Source organism: Pleurodeles waltl, chromosome 3_1, assembly GCF_031143425.1.
Source record: "Pleurodeles waltl isolate 20211129_DDA chromosome 3_1, aPleWal1.hap1.20221129, whole genome shotgun sequence".
In the NCBI taxonomy this organism is placed as follows: domain Eukaryota; kingdom Metazoa; phylum Chordata; class Amphibia; order Caudata; family Salamandridae; genus Pleurodeles; species Pleurodeles waltl.
In genome coordinates this window covers 525945963-525965191 of record NC_090440.1, presented here as the reverse complement: position 1 = coordinate 525965191, position 19229 = coordinate 525945963, and the positions used below count along the sequence as shown (strand labels likewise).

The 19229-nt window shown below is 40.7% G+C and overlaps 1 protein-coding gene across 1 annotated transcript in view; it reads left to right on the top strand.

Moving 5' to 3' along the window:
* Positions 1–19229, top strand: part of PCSK6 (proprotein convertase subtilisin/kexin type 6) — a 1406757-nt gene that overhangs the window by 228921 nt on the left and 1158607 nt on the right. The gene's annotated exons all lie outside the window — the stretch shown is intronic.

The window sequence follows — 19229 nt, the reverse complement described above, 5'->3', positions numbered from 1 at the left end:
AGAATAAATATAAAATAACTGCATTACTCAAAAGTAACCAATCCTTACAGAATGAAATGTAAATGTGTTTTCTGCTTGTGATACAAAATATATACATATCTTTGTAAAGTCATTTGAGGATAGTTAATATGCATTAACAAGATGTTGACCATGAATATAAACATGATGTTGACTTGATAAGTCACTTGAATTATGGTTGAAATTATCTCTTCGCCACATATGCAGAATCTCCGAAGAACATCTGCCAGATAGACCTTCAAAGATGTTTAGGATTTAAGAAACAGAATACACCTCTGGATATAATATATAAAACTGTATTGATAAATAAATAACAAGAAACAAGTCTTTGAGCTAATGGCAGGGATCATACAGGCACAGAGGAGTATCTCTTTTAATTCACCCTCATTTAAATGGTATTAACATACTTAGACTCACTTGCACCCTCTAAACCAGCAAAATGCCTACATAGGCTTCAGTAGAATCACCGCACTGAAATTCTTTATCAGTCTCCAACATTCCTATTCTCCATTCATTGCAATAGGCTCACCCTCCAAATGTATTTTTAGAGTAGACTCTTGTCCTTAGTTTGTTCCTGAGATCTTGACATTGTGGGCTTGTAAGGCAATCCTTTTGCAATTTGTTAACAATAGTCATTGTTCTAAAGGTACATTTGCCAAATTACACTCAGTATACAACAGTTGGGAGAGTTGGACACGGTTTGGTCTGTGCGACAACCACGTTGTTTGCAGACTGGGTATTTAAACAGATAGAAGGAAATCTTTAGGTCTTTCTTTGTGAACGTGGCCTGCTCCCTTTTCTTCTATGGACTGATTAGTTTGTTGTGTCAGGACTTAATAATGTTAGTGCTCTAAAACCTTCTAAAACTAGCTGATAAAATGTATCTTTATTTTCTAATTTTGGCTTCATAGCTTTGTACTGTAGTCCCATTACAAGGTGTTTGCAGCAAAACTATGTCCACACTCTGCCTGCGTGTTATAATGGGCCCGATTCCGAGTTTGATGGGTGGGAAAGCCCGTCCGTCCAACTCTCTACAGAGTGGCTGCTGTCTTCGTGGTAACCACCCGCCCCCAGACCTATTATTTGTTTCCCGTTAGGCCAGTGGGCCAAAACCTAGGTTTGCACCCGCCAGCCTTGTAGGAAACAGGCAGCAACATTGTCTCTGGCTCGTAATCGAGCCAGCGGCAATGCTGGCGCCGCAGGGTGCACCAGCACCCTTGCAGTGTTCACAGTCTACATACCAAGTGCCTGGGCAGTGCAGGGGCAACCCTGTGGCCCCCTGCACATGCTCTCTGCACGCCTTTTCTTGGCTGTGAAACAAGGTTATTATCAGCAGCGCTGCATGCAGTGCTGCCCTGGCGGATTACGATCTCTGCCCACCGTCAACCGGTTGGGATCACAGATCCCAGCGGAGATGGAGGAACACTGGCCGTCGGACCGTCAGTGTCTTAATGTGGCGTCCGGACCACCACAGCAGCGGCGGTCCTGACTGACACCAGGAGGCTGGCTGTCTTAAGACTGCCAGCCTAGTAAAGAGGCCCTCTCTGTAAACTCTGCCCTGGAAAAATATTTCTTCAGTGACCTTTACTCTGTAATAACGAGTTACAATTGATTGCCAAACCCAGCTCCTTATGTGAACAAAACTCATGCAGCAGTACAGGTTTCCAAGACCAACAACTGTTTCTTGACCAAATATGAATGACTAAAAACACAAACATTCATTTGTAAGCAGGTGTGTTTGACTTTACTGTTCTCGGTAACGATTACTGCACTGGTAGTATCTTGGGAATGCAGTTACAGTCACAGTTTTCACAGTTAGTGTTATTTTGTGCGTGTTAGAAGCAGTGGCTGGTATTACATCTTTGCTACGTTCACCCTCCTGTGCTGTTTTATGCTGTTTCCCTCTCATTCTGTTTGTTAGAGACAGCTTTAGCTAACATTGCGTGCACAGTGAATCATTGAGCTCAGCCTCCCCCAGCTATTAGATTCATCAGCCTTTGTTTCACTATAACTATCATTCATTGCAAAAGGTGTTTTGACATTACATTAAAGCATAAGGGCATTTCATTATGTAGAGAAAAGATGAGTCCATTGTGTTCCGCCATATTATTGTTCCAAAGATATCGTGGGACACAAATATTGTGTTGAAATATTGTGAAGAACATTGTGGACCTGAATATCACTGGTCAGAATTTTGTTTTTTAGCTAAATTTTAATATTGTTTAAAAAAAAGTTTTAAACATATTGTTGTATTGCATATCATTGTTTTATTTGCCAGTTTTTAATATTTTTGTAATGTATATTATATTTAATAACATTTTCAGAGAAAATAGTTGGGTTTGTAGTGGAATATGGTGGAGAGTCATTAATATTTTTTTAAAGTTTTTATATGTTATGTGAATTTTGAAATTGTTTTTTACTTGATTAATTTTTTTTATTATTCACTTTTTTGTAATGTAGGTATAGCTTTAAACTGATGATGTATATTTTTAATTAAGGTTTTTCTGCTAAAAAATATATAGAAGTAAAATGTTATAAATGAAACTAAGTAAAAATGAAAGAGACATTAATTATATTGACTATATATGGACGTCTTTATTTTTGCGAGCAATGGGTAAAGTGACACCCAGCATTACTATATATCACCATTACGAGAAACCTATGGTCCCGTATCATGTGTTGCATCCATATTAGAATATGTGAGGTACTTCCCAAAGAATAGGGATAAAACAACAATAGCCTATCTTGGTAATGAAATACAAACAGCAGTGATTATATTTATCAATGATCACAAAACAATAAACTACATACTGTCTAAAGATGTGAAATTAAACCTATAATTTGCACACATTTGGTGTGGAAGTAAATTATTCTTGTGAATCTTGATAAAGGGAACACAATTTATAGAACCTTAAACTGTAAGGTATATATGATTTCTAGTTGGGATTAATATTCTACAAATCTTGTGAATTATCATACCTCACAACTGAGCCTTTTCCAAAGAACTTCATATATCAGCATTGCTTGCTCATTGAATTCGAGCTGAAATAAACGGTATCAATTTAATATCTATATATATATATATATATATATATATATATATATATATATATATATATTCAATTAAAAAACTCAAGGTTACAGGGACGTTATAGTTAGGCTCACATTTTAAACATACCAAACCATAGAAATTCACCTATTATAGTTAGTTATTTCAAGTAACTATAACTCGTACTCTATGTTAACTATAACCGCCACACAGTTTTCTGCTAAATAATTTTACTGCAATTGTAACATTGATATTATCAATGCATTGTATTTTAATAATGCCCTGGGGAGGTGGCAGTCCCCAGGCATTCAAAATTGCAATGCCCCCGGGACCTGGCCCACCCGGGGACTTAATTTTTTAAAAGGTTTCTGAAGATCTGCTGTGGCACCTGCCGAAAATGTAAAAATTTCTTTATTGTTTTTGGGAGGGGGTGGGTCCTTCTGGGACCCCAGCACCAGAGCTACGGGGTCAGGATGTCCCTACCCGGGCACCTTTTATTTTTTTTCATCTTTTTTTCTGGGACTTGACTGAATGAGAGGCCCAACATGGCTGACAACACCTCTTTGCTGAAGTGTTGGCAGCCAATCAGATCTCAGCACGAGAGAGGGAGGGTTCGCAGAGCCTTTGTGTCCCTATATATGCAAATTTTTACTTTCTTTGAATTTTCAAAAACTACTGAATGGATTTAGACCAAATAATAAAAAGGACACTTTCTGAATCAAGAGCTACCTTTATGCCAAATTTGGTATAATTTCGTCCAGTGGTTTAGGCACTATTGCTGTTCAAAATCCCTATGGAAAAATACATGGGGAAAAGGTGTTCTGGGACTCCCATTCTTCTCTGCCCTCACTTGACGGATCACCCCAAAACTTTCTAGACAGACGCTGAAGCGAGTGTTCTGTTTTTTTGGAAAGTTTCATGAAGATTCATCAAATGGCGATATATATATATATGCTTCAAAGTCCTGCTCGATGTAGAACGCAGCTCACCTAAAGGGGTGGGGTGCTTGACCAGATGAGCATACTGGTCCAAAATCATGAGTCCACAATCAAAATTAAAGCACCCACTCAGGCAAGGATACGAAATTTAGGGAAAGGTATTATTTTCTTTCATGACGCGTTTCGGCCGATCCGACTGCCTTGCTCACACAATCCCTTTACTGGGCACACCTCGTAAAATACACATCTAATCCATAAACAGTGAAGACGGACTAACATAACAACTTTCATTTCATATTTTTATGGGCGCCATATTAGAATGTACCTCGTTTCATCCTGACATTCAGCTGAGAGTACTAGGGATCATAATCTACTTTAGCAGAATCAAACATTTACAAAATGTTTTTTTAGCAAGCATTGTTCTGTTTACCATAAAGGTCACCATGAACAATTTGGGCCTAATTACAAGTACAGTGGTCCTAAGATCGCCGTACTTGCAGTGGCGGTCTGACTGCCACAGTCTTGGCAGTCCGACCACCAGACTACAATCCTGGTGGTCAGACCACCAGGAGTCCCCTGCTAGCTTCTAGGATCATGGATCTCGACTGGTTGGTGGTGGTGCAAGTCATGCTGATCACAACTTGCCTTCCTGCTAGCCTTTTCATTGTGGGGTCACTGCCAGAGCCCCCGTGTCTGCTGATTGCAGTGATCATGTTGATGCAAAATGTAGGGCCTGATTACGAATTTGGGGGTCCGGGGAACGCCCTGGCATGGCAGCGATCTGGCTGCCACCATGTTGCCTGTCCGATCGCCATATTACAATGTTGGTGGTGTGCTGAACTAGAGACTGCTGGAGTCCCGCCTACACTGCCAGCCATCCACCGACTGCCTTGATTGCAGCTGGGGAGACACAGCCGTCCCAGGCCGGTATAGGCAGGGTACCACTGTGCGCATTACAATGTAGTGTTCCACCGAGCTGACCATGGCGGGCAACACCACCTGCTACGAGATGGCGGAATTGAAGGAATTGAAGGAATTGGGGTGCTAGCTCCCCCATTTCCTTTATTCCCTAGAGTCTCTAACGTGGGCCTCTTCAATCAGGGACCTCCTTAACGGCCGCATCTTCACCCTCAGAGAAAAAAACAATAAAATACAGTTAAGTACAATTAGAATTTTCTGCCGTTGAGTGAACCGAGCATATATGGCCCAGTCACCTTTAACGGAATGGTACACACAGAACGTAGTTTTACATGTGGCATGGCATACATGTGTGCCTTTTGGTCAAAATGTACACACCTGCATCAATGCTAAAGTATACAAATACCTTGTGTTGCTGACCTTGCCCCCTCACCGGGCCACCGCTATCAAGTACGCTGCCTCTGGGACAATGGTAACATTGTAATACGTCTGGCGGTCCAACTTCCAAAGCCGTAATCAGGCCTTGAATGTTACAATTTAGAAATTCGTAATCAGGCCTTTAATGTTACAATTTAGAAATTCCTTAATAGGTTAGGTTAGTATTTTGTCTTTTGAGAGCACCAAAATTAAATGTTTTTTGTTGTTGGTGAGAGGACACGAAATGCATGTTCCACATTTTTTTTTAAAACTGTACAATTAAAAGTTTTCTTATCAAGGGTTGATTTCTTAGAATTTCTGATGGTGTCACTAGGGCATGAAATTTTTTTACAGGTGATTCCTCTCCTGAGTGTGATCACTGGTCTCCCTAATAGATATTACAATACTTCTCTCAATGAGGATTTCCATGAATAGTCATCAGCACTGAATAGTCCCCCCCACGTGCTGGGACCCCGGAGCATCTCTTCAATATATGTTGAGTGTAGAATCTCGCCTTACTTCCTGAAGTCCTGTGGAAACACTTGAGATAGTAATAGATAATGCAGCCTCTATACCTAAGCTACAAAGCCCCAAATTGTCGTCATGAAAGGCCAACAAATAATATTTAAGTGTAACTTAGGATGTTTTGAAAACAACCCAGATCTCATTCACAAACCCCTTTGATGGTAGAAATGAGGAAGTGTAGGGTAGAGTTGCCCCATGGGCTGTCATTATATGGCTAAAATGCAGACTGTTTCTTCAAGAACCCAGAGACCACCAGTATCCCAACATGCTCAGCAGGTGGCAGTTGCTTAAGTTCTTTTTTCCGGCTCCTACTGACAGGACCCTGAAGCATTGAGCTCCACCTCATTATAGGTTTTTTCTCAAAAATATAGAATATAAAAAATTATTGACAACACTTTTATTCAACGTCTTTCAGCACCTCCTGCTTTTTTTCTGCCATTTTCTGTAAGATTCTGACACAAAACTGAGGTATTTTTCTTTTCCAAATGCCTTCACTTTTTGACAAGTGTCCTCATGTGACAGGAAAAAGGCCAAATCAGACCCACACGAGGTCTGTATTATCTGCCTTCCTTCATCTCATCTGCCTGATGCTTGCAACCTTCGTAAGACGTTTTCCCGGCACACTCTGCATGACAGAGAGAGGATTCACCTGCAAGCAAAAGAAGATAGAAGAAGACAAAGACAACCTGCCAGTGGGACCTCAGAGTGAGGGGAAGGTCAGTCTTCCATCATGGCTCTCCCCTCAACCTCCAGTGGACGCAGAAGGTCCGAGAAGGGTATTTCTGGCCAGAAACCACTCCAGTCCCGGTTGACATTGAGGACATCGATGTTGAGGCATGTGGCAGCTCCCACCTGTTCACCATCAAGGACCAGTTCAACATTGAGGAAGCTATGCCGCTCGGCATTTTCATGACACCAGTCAGCTTTGAGATATTACATGCCGTTGAGGCTCCATAGGTGTATGATGTCAAGAAGTTCGGGTGCAGGTTTGCAGTCAACAGGACGTAGAAGATCAACATTGAGAGACAAACATTGACATGAAAGATCAATGTCGAGGGGAACCCATTGACGAGGAGATTGACGTTGAGGGGTTTGTCGACGTCGAGGAGCAATACAAGAAAGAGGAGAAGGATTTATTCTTCAACAGAATCTTCTCCTTCGCTGGTAGTTTTACCATCACCATCTCCTCCACCATCACCTCCTCTACAGACTACAACTCCTTTGCCACTCCCACCACCTCTACTTGTACTTCCTACTGCTTTAGTCCCTCCTCCTGTAGCGCCATCAGCTCCAGCACCTTCAATTTCCCTGCACTCCAGATCAAGACATCACTCAAGCTATCGCTCATCAAGGCTTTCTTTTACCACTCCCAAACATCACCACCCTTATAGAGCTCACCGAAGGTCAAGATCCGACTCCCATCTACCTCATACAGACTCTTCTTTTACCAGAGACTACGCTCCCACTTTGACATACACACCACCACCTCGAGTCTTGCCAATCGACAACATAAACGCCTTTCAAGAGGTTTGCATCCGTGGGGCTGCAAAACAAAATATACCAATGGCGGTACCTACACCATCCTCATCAGTAATTTGTTTAACATTACACCAGCGCACTGCTATGAGACCTTTACTACCACTAGTCCCAGGTCTCCTAGAACCAGCTACGTGCTTGTTTCTAAATCCAGCCACAGACAAACCTGCCCCTTTCAGGCTTCAAAAGAAATACTGTCCTCCAGAGCAGGATCCATAATTTGGCTGTACGGATCCAACATCTGATTCTGTTGTTATTGTGGCTGCTAAAAAACTTCACTGTACTTCTCCTTCATCCTCTTCACAACCGGATAAAGAGAGCCAGAAACTGGATGCAGTAGGTTGCAAAGTCTGCTCCAATGCAGGCATTTCAATGAAAACAGCAGGTGCTACGGCCCTCTTGGGCAGGTACGACTGGGCACTTTGGGATTCTATACAGCAATTCGCAGACCATCTCCCAAAATATAAAAAGGAAGACTTCCTAGGAATAATTAACAAAGGCACAATGATTTCCACTCAAATTATTAGTGCGGCAGCAGATTCTTCCATCCTTGACGCACACGACTACTGCCACGGAATGTCCTTGTGAAGACATTCTTGGCTCCGTCTAATGTCCTAAAAGTCAGAAGTGGAGCAGTGTATTCAAAACTTGCCTTTTACAAGCTCCACTCTATTTGCCTCTCATGTGGATGATGAGATGACTAAAATGAAGACCGAACTAGACCCGTTTAAAGCTTTAGATATTGAAAAACATAGAGTGTGAATCATAATACCCGTACCACCATAGATTTTTTGCTCAAAGGGTTCAAAGCCCTCATTGGGTGCCACCTATATCTCATCAACAAAAGCAACACCAGAGATCATATCAAACCCAGCGCAAGCACACAAGAGGACGTTCTACTCAACAAAGCACCCAAGGTGGACAACAACCATCCGCATCAAAACCTTAAGTCCTCTCTTCCCCCTTTTCTGTTATCCATTCTGGTAGGGGGGAGCATTACACACCTGGTAGAGTGTCTATGCATCACAACAGATGCCTGGGTTCTGAATATTGTGCAGAATGGATATTGTCACAGGTTTATCACTTATCCACAGTCCATTCCACCAAAGCCGTCCATGTCCCATCTGGAATTACTCATGGCGGAAGTCAACACTTTATTGCAGAAGAAGGCGATGGAACCAGGCCCCATAAACCAGCGTGGGAAAGGTATTTACCCAAGGAATTCCTAGTACCAAAGAAAGAAGATCACAAATTCAGACCCATTCTCAGTCTAGAGGTAGCCAACAAGTGGATGAAGTTCAGGATGCTGGCTTTTTGATTGAATATATCCCCAGCTCCATCAGGAAGATTGGCTGTGCTCCATCAACCTTCACGATGCATACTTCCACATTGCCATTGCCAGGAAGCATCAGAAATTTCTCAGGTTTCTTGTGGGGAATGACTATTACCAGTACGCAGTGCTACCATTTGGCCTCAAGTCACCATCCAGAACCTTCTCCAAATGCATGGCTGTGGTGGCAGCCCATCTAAGGAAAAATTGAATCTTTGTTTATCCGTGTCTAGACAATTGGCTCATAAAAACATCCTCCTCTGGTGAAGCCCAACTGCATTTCAATTGGACTTACCAACTCCTACATTGGTTGGGTTTCCATGTCAACAACAGTCCAGATGTTGCATTACTTAGCGGCTACCTTCGACACCATTTATGCAAAGGTGTTTCCTTCAGAGGAGCGACTCTTATTGATCCTTCAGAAATGTCAAGCTTTAAAGAAGACACCTCATTCAATGGCAAGAGAAGTCTCATCTCTCCTTGGGTCGATGGCCTCCTGCATCTTTCTCACTCCCAATGCTCGCCTCTACATGGGGCCCCTACAGGAGTGCCTGGAGGATCAATGAAACCCGCTGACAATTGGGAGGACAGGATCACTCTCTTCTCACATGCGACACAATCCCTCAAGTGGTGGTATCCTCAAAACAATCTCCTCAAATGGATGCCATTCCACCAACAGGTCCCAACTCAAACATAAGTCATGACTGCTTCATTGCCCGGATGGGGAGCCCATATGGATCATCTTCAGATTCAACACTCTTGGGGTCAGATGTAGCAAGCATTTTGCATGGTGCAAACTGCGAAAATCGCAGTTTGCGCCATGCATAATACCCATTGCGATGCACATTCACAATTTGCTAGTCGGTACCGACTCGCAAATTGTGAATGCGACTCGCAAATAGGAAGGGGTGTCCCCTTCCTCTTTGCGACTCACATCGCTATGCTAAATTGCTTTGTGACCGTGAATGCGGTCGCAAAGCAATACGCAGTTACCACCAGTGTCACACTGGTGGTAACCCATTCGCAAAAGGGAAGGAGTCCCCATGGGACCCCTTCCCCTTTGTGAATGTTGCCCAAAATGTTTTTTCAGAGCAGGCCACTGCCTACTCTGAAAAAACGAAACCAAATGGTTTCGGTATTTTTTTTATTTTGCAACTCGTTTTCCTCTAAAGAAAACGGGCTGCAAAATAAAATAAAAAACTGCTTTATTTAAAAAGCAGTCACAGACATGGAGGTCTGCTGTCTTCAGCAGGCCACCATCCCTGTGAGGGCAGGGACTCGCTATGGGGTCACAAAATGCGACCCACCTCATTAATATTAATGAGGTGGGTCTTTGCGACCCCATAGCAAATCACAGACGGTGTCTGAGACACCGTTCTGCATCCGATTTTGCGAATTGGAAATTGCAAGTCGCTCCGACTCGCAATTTCTGATTCGCAAAATCGGAACTACCTACATCTGGCTCTTGGTCTCAGAGACAGAGGACATATCATATCAATCTCCTCGAGCTCTGTGCAGTTCATCCAGCCTTCAAAGGCTTTTACCCGGCATTCACCATAGACACTCTGCTTGTTCAGACGAACAATACAACTACCATTTATTACCTGAACAAACAAGGTGGCACCGGGTCCTGAGCCCTATCACTATAGGCCCAGACAATGTGGAACTGACTTCTGGCAAGGAGCCTGCAAATAACAGCAACTCACCTCCCAGGCATACAGAATGTTCAAGCAGACCCTCTCAGCAGAGCGTTAGACAAAAATCACAAATGGTTCCTACACGACAAGGTCAATCAAAATATCTTCTCCATGTAGGGCACCCCCTCTATAGATCTGTTTGTCACAGCAGAAAACATAAAATGCTGCAACTTTGCATCTAGATACTACTATACAGGGACACTGGGGAATGCCCTGTTGATAACCAGGTCTGGCAAATTTCTTTATGCCTTTCCACCAGTTCCCTTGATCCCAGCAATCCTGATCAAGATGATCCTCATTTCTCGAGAGTGGCTGCTGAAATGGTGGTTCCCAGACCTTCACCAGTCGATCCACCCACATCTCAAGCTGCCTTGCAGACCAGACCTGCTAATGAAACTCAGAGGCCAGATGGTACACCCCAATCTCTGCTCCTTGAGTATGGCAGCATGGCTCCTGAGTTAGTGCAGTATAGTCATTTGCACTTGCTACAAAACTGCATGGAGATCCTCAAAGAAACTAAGCAGCCTTCCACTCAATTTGCTCATGCTTTTAAATGAAAGAGATTTTGCATCTGCTGTTATTCTAAAAACATGGATCCAACTGCTTGCCAAGAAGACGTTATTCTTCCATTTTTACATTTGGCTAAATCTGGCTTACAATTCTCTTCCATAAAAGTTCATCTGACAGCTCTTACTGCTTACAGGAAAAGCCCCTCACAAACCTCTTTCTTTCAAATCCCTTGTCATAAAAGATTTCTTATAGGGGTTAAAGAAAGTTTTTCCTCGCATCAGATGGCCCTCGCCTCCTTGGGAACTTAATGTGCTGCTTTCCCATCTCATGAGAGATCCATTTGAACCCATCCACAAGGCTTCTCTACAACATATTACATGGAAAGCAGCTTTCCTGGTAGCTATAACATCAGCTCGCCGGGTCAGCAAGATACAAGCACTATGGTCTCATGAACCATATATGATTTTTCACAATAAAGTAGTAATAAGGACTCACACAAACGTTCTGCCGAAAGTAGTTTCAGATTTCCATGTGAACCAGACCATCTCATTATCTACTTTCTTTCAAAAATCCATTTACTCCAGCAGAAAGGTCTCTGCACTCACTAGAAGTTAGGAGAGTTCTCAAATTTTATCTAGACAAAATTAAGGATATTCATTTAAAAAAAGGATATTCATTATACAGACCAATTCTTCATTAACTACGTTCCAGTATGTATTTGTTTGGCTTCTTCCGAATAATCCATCTCTAGATGGATAGTTTTGTGAATGTTGTTTTGCTAGCAAAAGGCTAATAAATCTCTGCTAGCTAAACCAAAAGCACATTTCACCAAAAGGAAAGCGACTATTGTGGCTTTACTATGTAACATCCCAATTCCAGAAATTTGCAAAGCAGCAACCTGGAAATCAGTTCATACGTTTACCAAACATTAGTGTATACGCTCTGATGCTAGAGCTGATACTCAAGAGGGACAGGCTTCTCTCAAACATCTATTTGCCTAAGCTACAGAGTACTTCCTATGTCCTCTCCAACACAATATTTAGGGATGGGCTTGCTAGTCTATTCAGTGCTTATGACTATACATGAAAAACCCCTTCAAGAGAAGGAATAGTTTCTTACCTGTTACTTCTGTTCTCTCGTAGTGGAATTTCCATGATAAGTCATAAGCAAGAGAGAGGTCAGAGATATCCTTATATTTTGCATAGGTCACACTTGGCCTTCAAAAAGAACTAAAGCAACTGCCACCTGCTGAGCGAGTTGGGATACTGGTGATCTCTGGATTTTTAAAGAAACAGTCTCTATTTTAGCCATATAATGACATCCTATGGGGCTACTCTACCATGTGCTTCCTCAATTCTACCATAAAAGGGGTTTTTAAAGGAGATTTGTGCTGTTTTGAAAAACATCCTAAATTACACTTAAATATTATGTATAAGCCCTTTTTTAACTTCATGATGACGTTTTGGGTCTTTGCATCCTAGTTATACTGGCTGAATTATTTATTACTATGTTAAGTGTTTCAACAGGCCTTCAGTAACAAAGGCAAGAATGAACACTTGAGAAGATATATTGAAGAGATGCTCAGGGTCCCTATATGTGGGCAGGACTATTCAGTGGTTATAATTTATCATGGAAATTCCCCTACAAGAGAACATTAGTTACAAGTAAGAAACTATTCCTTCTTTATCAAATCGTAAGAAAAGCCAGTATCTAGAAAAAGATTTTAGAGATGTTAGAACTCTCCATATTGTACAGAATTTCACTATTTGATCACCATGATTATCTTTGTTGAATTGTTTCTTTTTGTAATTATGTTCTCTGCCTAAAAAGCATTTATTGATCACATGTGCTTCCTTATTATATACGAGAGCTGACATGCATAATCTGTAAACCTGCATTAATTCACCATAGGGAATATCATTTTTTTATGTTTGGGATGAGCTGAACTCTGTGTAATACACTAAGAACAGAAATGGGATTCCTGAACAGTCTGCTTAAAATGTTGTTCTCATTTATGCATGTCTCACAATGAAGAAACCTGATTAGCTGTTCACTGAAATCCAATGATAGTTCAATATGATATTGTTGGATGTTTGGTAATTCAAGAAATTTACAAAATTAATTGTAACAAATTCAATATAACAAAAATATCAATAAGAGATAGCCACATCAGGACTTTTTGTAGTACAATAAATCACTCCATAAGCTCTGCTCCCTCTCAAACCCCAGAAAGAGGCGTATACGAGGTAGAGAAACAGTAACCCATTGCAGTTTTGAAGACTTGTTGGTAGATGTCTCCTTCATAGTAAAATAAATTATTCTTTAGACAAAGTATACAGATTTCATTAACGTTTGTATGTAACAAAGGATATATTTTGTATGTTATTTTGATTGCTTGTATGGGTGTTTTAAGCTATACTTTGGTGTTTGATATTTTGTTTTTGTGGATATTGTTTGGTTTTATTACTTTCCACCTATTCATGTGGAGGATGGCTCTGTGCCAGCCTCCACACCAGTCCTTGCGCGCTGAGGACGGTACCAGGCCGTGTTCGCACCGAAGGCAAGAAATCCCTTTAGTGCAAGCACAAAAACGATTTCCTACTTTTTATTTTTACCTTGGCTGCTGGGGAAGACACGTCCAAGCTTCCGGGGCTATTTTTGGTCCTCTAAAGTGACGATCGGCATGCTGACCTCATTTCAGAGAAAGTGAAATGAGCCTACCGGCTCATTACTTTGGTACTCTGGGACATATCACAGCCCCGAGCACCAAAGCACTAAGGAGAGGTATTGTTGGAAAGGGGAAAATGGGGGAGTTAAGAGGTCCTTAACTCCACTCCTGCCTCTGTGGGAGGGGCAGAAAACCCACTAGGCACTAGGAAGTGTTTTGTTAATTGTTACAAGGTGTGGGGGTGGCCTGCACACACACTGGTCCCAGCCTTTAACTCCAATATAATCCCAACAGTCTTTCTGCCTCTGGGGACTAAAGCATCTCTATCTTTTTGGCCAGAAGAGACATTTTGATTTTTGGATATTTTTTTTTATTTTTTATACATATGGGTAGCAGAGTTGGGCTAAGTCCCAATATCACCCTACTTCTATGCTGAATGGCTGCACTTTTCAGGCTCATGCCAGCTGCCTCCTTGGGAAACCTACCAAACCAAGACATTTCTGAAAATAGACATCAGATGGAGTCCAGGGTAATATACCTTGCATGGATCCCATAAGGTTTTCTTACCCACAATGCCCTGCAAACCTCTAACTTTGCCTAAAATTGCACGTTTACCTTGCATTTCTGTGATGCAAAATTCAAGAATCAGTAGGAACGCACAAAAATCCTACCACCCAGCGTTCCCCAAATTGTTACCTCACTTGGGTGGGTAGCCCTAGTGCCCACAACAGAAAACAGCCCAAAATGCAACATAAATACTTTACAGTTTTCTACTCAAAACTGGCAAATTTTTTGTAAAGTGGGTAGCTGTGGATTTTGAGTCCTAGCTTAGCCAGCACCTTGGCAAACAAATTTCCTACCATCCACTTGTGTGACTTGGCCTAGTGCCCCTGACAGGCACAAATCAAACCAGGATCAATGAGAAACTCCAAATGACCTTAGTTTGATCCTAACCTGGCACGTGCACTAGGCCCAGCCACCCAAGTAGTGTAGCATTTTTCTCGGTAGGTGGTAGGAAATTTGTGGCCTTCTGCAGTTTTCAGAACTTACTATCAGAGAAAAGTGAGGAAATTTGGTTTTTCGATTCAGCTCTTCAGCTGAGGTTTGCAAGGGATTCTGGCTAAAACAACCTGTGAGAGACATGCAGGTCACCCTATCCTGGATTCCCACAGGTGTCTAGTTTAAAAAACAATGTACAGCTTTCATAGGTTTCCCTAGGTGCAGGCTGAGCTACAGCCTAAAATCCACAGCTTTGCAAAAAATGGGTCAATTTTGAGTGGAAAAAATGTGATGTCTCCATGTTGTGTTTTGTGCAGTTTCCTGTTGTGGACACTAGGCCCACCTGCACAAGTAAGGTACAATTTTTATTAAAAGACACGTAGGAGCATGGAATAGTAGGATATTGATTATTAACAATTGGATTTCATTGCATCTGTGTCTTCCAAATGTAAGCCAATGTGTAGGAAGTTAGATATTTAAAAAATACCCACTATCATATGCTTGTACAGGTACCAACAAATTCTGAGATATACAAACCACTGCTCATAAACTCCATCTCTTGTGCCCATTTCAAAATGCATAGGTCACCTTGATGCTTATTTTTTATTCTACATATTTCACCATATGAATAGGTCTATACTCAATATACAATGAAAAACCATTAAATAGTGCATTTCAGTTGTTGGCCCTAGCTACCACAGATTCTTGGAGGACCTACAAACCTTATATACCGCCACAACCAAAAGGCTCTAGCGAACGTAATTGTACATTGCTTTTGTAAATTGGACATTGTGACAAAAAGTTACAGATGAAAACATTGCCACAAATGGCTTCTTTTTTCTAATCGTTTTCAATATTTCTTTATTTCAACAGTGAGCAATCTATGCATATGACCCCTAGCTAGGTTTGGAATTTCGTCTACTTTTCAGAAATGTATAGCTTTCCTGGATGACCCAGGTTTCACACTCTCTACAAATCATTATACTATTCCCATAGTAGCATATCTGCTGCAACACACTGGTTACACCACTAACTTGAAGCAGGTTAAAAGGACAAAAAATAGGAAAAAAATAGGAAAACTGGGACACCTCTTTGGAAAATCCCAAAACTGTGGTAAAAAATTGAGTTTTTCAATTAAGCTCTTCATGTTCCTGAAACCTGGGAAGATGGTGACTTTAGCACATCAAACCTTTTACTGATGCAAGTTTTATGAAACTTTTATCCAGGGCACTTGTTTCCTATTTTTTTCCAAAAGACCTCACAATCTAGTTATATATTTTTACTATTTTCTCAGTCCCTTCCAGGGGAATCCATAAACCATGGCTACTTTTAGAATCCCCAGGTGTTGGTATAACAAGATGTAAATTTGGCATGGATAGCTTCTGTGGACAGAATATTATGAAACCCAAAGCACAAACTGCCCCAAATAGCCAAGAAAAGGGTCAGCATTGGAGGGGAAAAGGCCTAGCAGCAAAAGGGTTAATGTACTAACGATATTTGGTATTTCGTTACTCTGGTTTTCAATATTGTTTTATCTAAGATATTTTTCCAGAAATATCTTATTGTCTATATTTTGGAGCAATATGTTTGCATCTAGACATTGTTTTTTCGATACAGTGGTATACAACTGGGAATATGGAAAGTCAGGCCCATTTTACAGTTGTTTGCTGGATTTGGCAAAACCTAAGCTTTTCAGTGTATAAGGCAACAACAATTGTATAGATCTTTTTAAATTACATTTTGGGTTTTTTCTGGACAAGAATGCTGACAATTATTTCTCTTATCCTTGGTTATTCTTCCATATGTTGTTTGGTCTGCAGTTTAAGAACTGAAAATTGTTTTACTTAGCGATGTAGAATACTATGTAGTGACACCTTTATATAGCAGGTCATTTAGCTCACATTTTTACTTTTATTTTCAGCTGAGTTTCAGAACAGAATGCCAGAGATGAGAAGTATCTAACATAGGTATCTTTTAGAGAGGCTCATGATAATGCCCTGTAATACTGGGGAAGAAGCCATATATGATTGTGAGAAGATATGTAAATAAGTAAAGCATTAAGTTTACAGAGGGCAGCTTTTTTAAATCTTTTTACCTGAATTATTTACAACTATGCTTTTTATATCTTTATCTACCAACACAGACACTCTGCACTGCATTGTTTAGTTGGGAATTGTAATGTGTTCCCAAATCCAGTTATCCTCCTTTCAACTATATATTATTGTAAAGCCTCCTATTGCTGTAGAGTGAGTTGTTCAAATTGAGAGCAGGTCAGCTACCTACAGGCTTGCATCTAACAGTTACTTGTGCAATTTAAAAAGCAGCTATTTATATTGTATTCTGTTGTCTTGAGGGGGATGGCAAGATAATATGGTTTTTTTTCAGATTTGACCCAAAAATTAAATTTACTCCTAGTTTTTGCAGACTCCCCCCTCCCCCCAGAAAAAAAATGACTTCTTTAGTCCATCATAAATGCATGAAACTTTGAGTGGGCCATGCTGGAATTGATACAGATTTCAACAGTAACCTCAGTTGTCTTATCAAGTCTGGAAACTGTTACCTGCTTGTGGCATAACCATCTAAACACCTCTACACTAGGTGAACCAGCTTTGAGATATTTTCATGAAATATAACCTGCAAATAGTAATACACAGATCTCTGCTATGGTATATTTAACTTGCTGAAATACTTTAATGTGGTAGAGATATTAAGGTTACCCACAGATTTCTGCCAATGGTGCATTAAACCACATAGCTCACCTATTGATTAAAGCTTGTGACCTTCATGTGTCTAACATTTACACAGATAGTACATCTAATATTGCATATGGACAGTTTGCAGGATACAAAGTGAGCTGAGGCAAATCAGGAAATCATGCATCCCTCTACTATCAAAAACAACATTCATAGCCCACTAACCTAATTTCAGTATTAAGTGATGGGATGCTTTCTGTCAACACAAAGAGGAATTGTGAGATTTGGGGAAGATTTTACTTGGGAATACTGTGGACAAATAATTCTTTAGTGATAGTGATTCTCCCTGACTGACTGTAGCTTTTATAGTCTATTCATTAAATATTGGTCCTTGATATGTCATCAGATGGACACTGTGGATTACAAATTCCCTCAACTGATTGTCGATTTGACTTCCTTAATTTGGAAAAATTGCATTATGTATTTATTTCACATCCTATCACAAATTCCCTACCCTCTTATGAAAGACCACACTGTTGTTAGTTTGCTCCGATTTAAATACAATATGTCTGAAGAATACTGATTTATAGTGCAACAGATTAAACTCTGCTAGACTCACTAGATAAGTGGGTTTGCACATGGAGATAAATAGAGGTTTCAGTCTTAGTTTAACGTAACCTTTCGGGGGGTTATTGAGGAGAGATATCAGGAAAGGCTGAATTAGAATCCTCTGATGTAAAGAAAGACGTACTGAGTAATTTTGATGAACTCAAACATTATTTTATACTACTTGTCAGAGTCACCAGATCCTCGGGGTCCGTTCACGTTCCCAACATGTCCACCACAAGACAGCTCCAATACTCTGATTAGAATGTCACAGAGTCTAAGAGAGTCCAAGTGGGGAAAAGGGGATTAGGTAGGGAACAGCTGGGAAGGAGACCTGTAGGAAGCAAAAAGGTTAGAACACATAATATCAAGATTATATCATAGTAATCATTACTAGGCTATGACTCTAAGCATTGTCATACTGGAAACATGAATAACTTAAGCATGGACTTAAATAACAAGGCCTCAAAAATGTTTTCAATACCTGTGAGGGAATCAAGAAAGATTAATACAACATTCTACTGAACCACTCAATGAAATGTTCCACATGAATTAGAAACATCAGCCTTTTCTAGAATTGCGCTTTCAAATTCAAGCATAGACTTTGGCATGAGGACAAGGAAATAATCTGAATGATTTCTTATGACACCATATGAATAACACTTGAGAGACTTGTTATTCACATACAACATAACATCTAGAATTTTGAAACACTTTTGTTTTCTTGAAATGCAGGAACATGAATTGCGCACATTACAGATTTTCACAAAGGTTTGTAGCTGTCATGAAATGATTGTGCACAAGGAGTAACATGAATTAGACACGGGAAATGAATCGCGCGCCTTGCCGATTGAAAGACCACCAAGTAAATGCCATGAAGTGGTAGCGCACAATGAACTTCATGATTTTAACACAAGAAATGAATTGCGCGTTCTGCCAATTCGAATGTCACCATGGAAATGCCATGAAATGATAACACGCAATGAATTTCATGAATTAAGCACAAGAAATGAATCGCATGTCTCGCCGATTCGAAGGCCACCATGTGAATGCCAAGAAATGGTAGCGCACCGAATATCATGAATTAAGCAAAAGAAATGATTTGCGCGTCTTGCCGATTCGAAGGCCACCATGTGAATGCCAAGAAATGGTAACGCTCACTGAATATCATGAACTAAGCACAAGAAATCAATCGCACGTCTTGCCGATTCGAAGGCCACCATGTGAATGCCAAGAAATGGTAGCGCACACTGAATATCACAAACTAAACACAAGAAATGAATTGCGCATCTTGCCGATTCGAAGGCCACCATGTGAATGCCAAG